The following is an 8,066-nucleotide window of genomic DNA, read 5'->3' as shown; positions in this document are numbered from 1 at the left end:
ACTACTTAGAGGCATCTCAAAGTATAAACAGAAAGTCCTTTATTTGGTTCTTGCAAGAATCAGGTGGTCCCTTCACCAGGAGAGAGGTTGCAAGTGATTTTACACCTTTAAGTTTAGAAACTCAGGCCTAGGGTCTGATCTACTCTAGATGAGAAGTCTTCACTTTATCCCACTCAATCCCCCTTCTTATTTTCATTCCTTTGAAGACTTCTCACACCATTCCCGATACATTTGCTCAACCAGGGAATTTTCTTTGTCCACTAGTTCACCCCCTTCCTCCACATTCACGGGGATACACTCTTGCACATTCAGAATCATCGTGTCATGCAAAGCAGGCAGACAGGCAAAAGAACAATGACGTTAATGCAATGAGACCAAATCACAGTATTTGCTTCCACCAGCTACCCCCAAACCATGACCACCAGGATGTATTGAAAGGAGAAGACCAAGTTTGGATGGCAACATGAGCAGTTTTTAGAATTTCTGTTTCCATACCTAAATCCAATCAATAGTACCTCCTCATATTCTTTCCCCTATGAATTCCTCCCTTCATCTATCCCCTTCACATGAATATAGGGAAGGGATAAAGTTGAAGCACTGACAAATTACAAGGGAGCAGTCCCCTTGTTATAAGTACAGATACAGAGATTCAAAATACAAAGATAGATCATTGAATTATCCTTTCAGAGGTTCCATCTCATATAGCAATCTGGGGAGTAACATCATTTAATGCAGTTTATATAGCTTCTAGTTGAAAGAACCATAAGCCACAACACACAAAGCCTCAAGTTCTCAGCACAAGAAACATGAGATAGAACCCACTGTGCCACAGAAACAGAGATCCACTTTAAAAGCCAGGAAAAAGGCAATCACCATGAGCCAGAATCAAATAAGAAAAGTAAAGACCATAGAATCTCACTATGGGGACAGGGAAGATCAAAATATGAATTCAGAAAAGGACATCACTGACACTGTACTCACATCTGAAACCTCAAAAGAAAATATGAACAGATCTCAAGCCCAAAGAGCACTCTGGAAGAGCTCAAGAAAGATTTTAAAAGCCAAATTAGAGAGGTAGAAGAAAAATTGTCCAATGATTTTAAAACACAGTTGGCAAAATAAAAAAAGAATTCACTGAAGAGAAAAGCTCCTTAAAAAGTAAAATTGGTCAAAGGTACGAGGAGGTAGAAAACTTAACTGGAAAAAAATGGACAAATGGAAAAGGAAGCACAAAAGCTAACTGAAGAAAATAATTTGTTAAAAATTAGAATTTGGGAAGAGGACACTAATGACTCTATGAAGCATCAAGTATCAGTCAAACAAAGTCTAAAGAATGAAAAAATAGAAAAAAATGTAAAATATCTCATTAGAAAAACAGCTGAACTTGAAAACAGATCCAGGAGAGAAAATCGAAGAATTATTAGTCTACCAGAAAGCTATGATGAAAAAAATCCCAGACAATATCTTCCAAGAAATCATCAAGGAAAATTGCCCTGAAGTCCCAGATCCAGAGGCCAAAAGAGTCATCAAAAAAATTCATCAATCACCTCCTGAAACAGATCCCAAATTGAAAATGCAAAGGAATATTGTTGCCAAATACCAGAACTATTAGGTCAAGGAGAAAATACTACAAATGGCCCGAAAGAAACAATTCAAATATCGAGAAACTACAGTCAGGATCACATGGGACCTTGCAGCTTCTACATTAAAAGACTGGAAGGATTGGAATGATATTCCGTAAGGCAAAGGAGCTTGAACTACAATCAACAATCAATTATGCAGCAAAATTGATAATAATCTTTCAGGCAAGGAGATGGACATTTAATGAAATAAGGGATTTCCAGACCTTCTGGATGAGTCAAAAAACTCAGTAGAAAATTTGATTTTCACATTTAAGACACAAGAGAGGCATAAAAAAGCAAACATGGGGAAAAATTGTTATTCAATATGGGCAAACTGTTTGGATTGCTATATGGGAGAATGATACTTGTTAATTTTGAAAATTGAGTATTTATTATTACATTTAAAAGGGATATACATAAATAGAGAGAGTGTATATAAATTAACTGATTTGAAGATAAAATATAACTAAAGGATGTGAAGGGATTGTAATGGGAGAACAGGAAAGGAGAAGGCAGAATAGATAAATTATATCACATGAAGAGGCACAAAAACATATTATAATGGAAGGAAAGAAGGGAGGGAGATGAGAATTATTTGAGCTTTACTCTCATCTGATTTGGTTGAAGGAGGGAACAATATACTCAGTTAAGTATAAAAGTCTAACTTGCCCTACAGGCAATAGGAGGGAAAAGGGGAAAGAAAAGAGAGTTGGTGGACAGAAGGGAGGGAAGAAGTAATAAGGGAAAAGGCTAATAAAAGGAAGGGAAGACTGAGGGAGGTTGTGGTTGAAAGTAAAACTCTTGAGGAGGGTAAGGGAGAAAAGAGAAATAAAACCATAAACAGGAGGGGGAATAGAATGGACAGAAAGACACAGGTAGTAATCATAATTTTGTGAATGGGATGAATTCTTCCATAAAACAGAGGTGGATAGCAGAAGGGATTAAAAACCATAATCTTACCATATGCTGTTTATAAAAAACACATTTGAAACAGGGAAATACATACAGGATAAAGGTAAAAGGCTGGAATAGAATATATTATGCTTCATATGATGTAAAAAAAAGCAAGGATAGCAATCCTAATATCAGACAAAGCAAAATCCAAAATTGATGTAATCGAAAGAGATAAGGAAGGAAACTAAATCCTGTTAAACAGCACCATCAAAAATGAAATAATATCATTACTAAACATAAATGCACCAAGTATTATAGGATCCAGATTCTTAGAGGAGAAGTTAAAGGAGTTATAGAAAGAAATAGATAGCAAAACTATACTAATGGGGGACCTCGACCTCCCCTCTCTGAACTTGATAAATATAATCTCAAAATAAACAAGAAGGAAGTTAAGGAGGTGAACAGAATTCTGGAAAAGATGGATATGATAGACCTCTGGAGAAAACTGAATGGGGATAGAAAGGAATATATCTTTTTATCAGTGGCATATGGCACATGCACAAAAATTGACCATGCACTAAGGAATAAAATCCTCACATCCAGTGCAAAAAGGCAGAGACAGTCAATTCACCCTTTTCAGATCATGATGCAATAAAAATTATATGTAATAAAGGGCCATGGAAAGACAGACAAAACATTAATTGGAAACTAAATAATCTAATCCTAAAGAATGAGTGGGTCAAACAACAAATCATAGAAACAATCAATAATTTCATTCAAGAGAATGAAAATAATGAGACAACCTACCAAAATTTATGGGTGCAGTGAAAGTAGTTTTTAGGGGAAGTCTTATATCTCTGAATGCTTACCTGAATAAAATAGAGAAAGAGGAGACCAATGAATATGGATGCTAGAAAAAGAATAAATTGAAAATCCCCAATTAAATAACAAATTAGAAACACTGAAAATCAAAGGAGATGTTAATAAATTTGAAATGAAGAAAACTAATGAACTAATAAATAAAACTAAGAGTTTTATGAAAAAATAATAATATTGATAAACCATTGGGTAAGTTGATTTTTAAAAAAAGAAAGAAGCAAAAAAAAATTAACAGTATTAAAAATGAAAAGGGGGTGAACTCACTTCCAAGGAAGAGGAAACTAAAACAGCAATTATAAATTATTTTGCCCAATTGTATGCCCACAAATGTGACAATCATAGTGAAATCGATTAATATTTACAAAAAATATAAACTTACAAGAACAGAAGAGGAAGTAAAATGCTTCAATAACCCCATCTCAGAAAAAGAAATTGAACAAACCATCAACAAACTCCCTAGGGAAAACAAAGCTTCAGGTTCAAATGGGTATCCAGTGGAATTCTATCTAACATTTAAAGAACAGTTAATTTCAATACCATATAGAATATTTGGGGAAATTGGAAAAGAAGGAGTCCTACCAAATTCTTTTTATGATATAAATATGGTTCTGATACCTAAACTGGGAAGATCCAAATCAGAGAAAGAATATTATAGACAAATTTCCCTAATGAATATAAATGCAAAATTTTCAAGTAAGATATTAGCAAGAAGATTATAGCAATTCATCAAGGGAATAATACACTTTGATCAGGTAGAATTTATACCAGGGATGGTTCAATATCAGGAAAACTATCAGCATTATTAATCATATCCACAACAAAACTAACAGAAACCATATGATTATCTCAATAGATGCAGAAAAGCTTTTGACAGAATACAACACCCATTCCTATTGACATTCCTACTGTCCTATGGACAGCATAGAAATAAATGCAGCCTTCCTCAAAATAATAAGTAACATCTACCTAAAACCATCAGCAAGCATTATATGTAATGGGGATAAGCCAGATGCATTTCCAATAAGATGGAGAAACATAGATATCCATTATCACCACTGTTATTCAATATGGTACTAGAAATGTTAGCTTTAGCAATAAGAGAAGAAAAGAAATTGAAGGAATTAGAATGGGCAAAGAAACTAAATTATCACTCTTTGCAGATGATATGATGATATACTTAAAGAATCCCAGAGAATCAAGTAAAAACTACTTGAAATAAGAAACAACTTTGGCAAAGTAGCAGGATACAAAATCAACCCACATAAATAATCTGTATTTCTATATATATATTACTAATCAAGTCCAACAGCAAGCAATAGAAAGAGAAATTCCATTTAAAGTTACAGTAAAAACTATAAAATACTTGGGAGTCTACCTGCCAAAACAAACCCAGGGACTACATAAACACAATTACAAAACACTTTTCACATAAATAAAATCAGATATAATTAACTAGAAAACATCAGTTGCTCATAGGTAGGCCAAGCTAATATAATAAAAATAAAAATTCTACCTAAATTAATTTACTTATTAAGAGCCATACCAATTAAACTACCAAAAATTATTTTATAGAGCTAGAAAAAATAATATCAAAATTCATGGAAGAACAAAAGGCCCAGAATATCAAGGGAATTAATGAAAAGAAATGCTAGAGAAGGTGGCCTAGCCATACCAGATCTCAAATTATATTATAATGCAGTAATCATCAAAACCACTTGGTACTGGTTAAGAAATAGATGAGATCAGTGGAATAGGTTAGGTTCACAAACCACAGTAGTCCATGATTATAGTAGCCTACTGTTTGATAAATCCCAGGACCCCAGCTTCTGGGATAAGAACTCACTGTTTGATTAAAAACTATTGGGAAAATTAGAAAATAGTGTGGCAGAAACTGGCTATAGACCAATGCCTGATATCAAATACCAGAATAAAATCCAGATGGGTACACAATAGGTATGAAGTCTGATACTATAAACAAATTAGGGGAGCAAGGAATAGTTTATTTGTCACATTTATGGAGAATGGAGAAATTTATGACTAAACAAGAGATAAAGAACATTATGAAATGCAAAATGGATAATTTTGATTACATTCAATTGGAATGTTTTTCTACAAATAAGTCAATCCAACCAATATTAGGAGGGAAGCAGAAAATTGGGAAAGAATTTTTATAACTAGTGTCTGTGATAAAGGCCTTTTTAAAATATGTAGAGAACTGAGTCAAATTTACAAGAATACAAGCCATTGTGCAATTGATAAATAGTTAAAGGATATGAACAGGCATTTTTCTGAGGAAGAAATTAAAGCTATATATAGTCAAATGAAAAAATGCTCTAAGTCACTATTGATTAAGAGAGATACAAATCAAAACAACTCTGAGGTATCGCATCACATCTATCAGATTGGCTAACATGACAAAACAGGAAGATGATAAATGTTGGAGAAGTGGGAGAGTTGGAACACTAATTCATTGCTGGTGGAGCTGTGAGCTGACTCAACCACTTTGAAGAGCATTTTGAAACTATGCCCAAAGGACTATAAAAATGTGTATACCCTTTGACCCAGCAATATTATTTCTAGGACCCAGAAATATTGTTTCTAGGGCTCTATCCCTAAGATATCTTAAAAATGGGAAAAGGACCCACGGGCACAAAAGTGTTTATAGCAGCTCATTTTGTGGTGTCCAAGAACTGGAAATCATGGGAATGCCCATCAATTGGGGAATGGCTGAACAAGTTGTGGTATATGAATGTAATAGAACATTATTAGGCTATAAGAAATGATAACCAAGGGGACTTAAGAATATCCAGGAAAGACTTATATGAACTGATGCTGAATAAAATGACCAGAACCAGTAGAACCTACACAGTAACAGCCACAGTGTATGAGGACTGTTTGTAATAGGTTTAGTCCTTCATAACAATTCAAAGACCTAAAACATCTCCAAAGAACTCGATGCAAAATGCTATCCACATCCAGAGAAAGAACTATACATTTGGAACTCAGAATGAAGCAGACTATTTCCTATTTTGTTATGTTTCATTTCATTTTGGTTTTCCTTATGGTTCCTCCCATTCCTTTTAATTCTTCTATGTAACATGACTAATGTGAAAATGTGTTTAATAAGAATGTATTTGTAGAACCCATATAAGACTGAATGCCATTTTGGGAAGGGAAGGAGGAGGGAGGGGTAGAGACATTTAAAACTTATGGAAGTGGTTGTTGGAAACTGAAAACAAATAAATTAATTATTAAAAACAAACAAAAAAAGAATATTGAAAAAACTCTCCAAGGAGCAATGCCTGAATATCTGCTGGATGGAGAGGGACAATCCCAAGCCAAAGTCCTTTTCAACATGGTTAAACAAAAATTAAAAGAGAAAGCTGGTAAATGGGAAGTGCCCTTGCCAAAAGTTCATGCCCAGGAAGAAACAGAAGTGTTAAATTTTATTCATACAGGGAACAGAAAGGTTTGGAAGAAAATGTTTAGGAAAGCCTGCTTTGTTGGGAAGGTATTTACTTGAAAATCATTGAAATATGAAAGATTTATTAGGCTAATGGGTATATGTTTTAAGAAGGCTCATACTGAACTTCAAGCCACTTTTTATCTAATCACGCTTGGTATGAAGCAGAATACCTCATTTCCACTATCTCTAACTTTAGATATTATTACCAAAGGTATTGTCATTGAAGTGAATGTGAGTGAGCTGGGTCTTGTGATAGAAAGAAGCAAAGTTATCTGGGAAAAATATAAACGGGTTCCTAACAATTCAGAAAATGATAGATGCATAAATGCTGTCTTGTTTGATTGACTGAACAAAGTTCTGCATTCTTGACAATTAGTAAAGACTTAATATATCAAGAAAAGTTTAATAGTTACTATGTTGAACAGTCACAGAACATAACCATTCTACAAAACCTGATTATAAAAGAGGTCTACTATTCCTAGGCAAATTCTATTTATTATGTTGCATATTACTTTTGAAATACCTAGTTCTATATATTGGTTGTTTTGATTTGAGGTTAACTTGGGAAGGAGATGAGACTATTTTCTATTCTTTTATGTAACTTTTTTTTTCTATTTTGGAGTGGTAATAATAATTTTAAAAAAAGCTGAAAAAGCCAAGCTGTAAAAACTACAGATATGTTCCAAGTGATGGACTATATGACTATTTGTTAAATACCAGCCAATAAATAAATAAATTCAGAAGATGGTGGAGTAATCAGCACACACTTTCTAGAGCACTGTCCTCAAGCCCAGTCAAATACCTGTAAAAACTGGCTCTAAACAAATTCTGGAGCTGCAGAACCCACAGAATGATGAAGTGAAGCAAATCTCCAGCCCAAGACAGCTGGGAAGGTTGTTGGGAAGTGTCTATTGCACCACACAGGGGGCAGGGCACAGTCCAGCCTGGGCCACACTGGCACAGACAGGATCTGAGCAGGCCTTGAGGAGACTGAATTTCTTGTATTTGTGGCAGTATCCAGACTTTAGGACCCCAAAACGCTGAGGACAAATTAGAAGGTCAGTGGAAAAAGCCTGTGGGACTGTGTGAGAGAGCAGAGAGGTCCTGCCCCAGTCCCAGGGCAGTAGAGGGGGAAGGGGACAGAGGAATCCACAGCAGTCACAGCAGCAGCAGGGGTAGAAACAGCGACTGTTTCTGGAGCTCTA

General features: G+C 34.8%; 1 pseudogene; it reads left to right on the top strand.

Moving 5' to 3' along the window:
• The first annotated feature begins 414 nt into the window (after positions 1 to 414).
• LOC140512088 (ribosome biogenesis protein NSA2 homolog pseudogene) lies at positions 415 to 7,206 on the top strand (annotated as a pseudogene).
• The last annotated feature ends 860 nt before the right edge of the window (positions 7,207 to 8,066 follow it).

This window comes from Notamacropus eugenii, chromosome 6 (genome assembly GCF_028372415.1).
Source record: "Notamacropus eugenii isolate mMacEug1 chromosome 6, mMacEug1.pri_v2, whole genome shotgun sequence".
Taxonomy (NCBI): domain Eukaryota; kingdom Metazoa; phylum Chordata; class Mammalia; order Diprotodontia; family Macropodidae; genus Notamacropus; species Notamacropus eugenii.
Note: the sequence above shows the minus strand (reverse complement) of the source record. Positions and strands in the feature narration are given on the sequence as shown.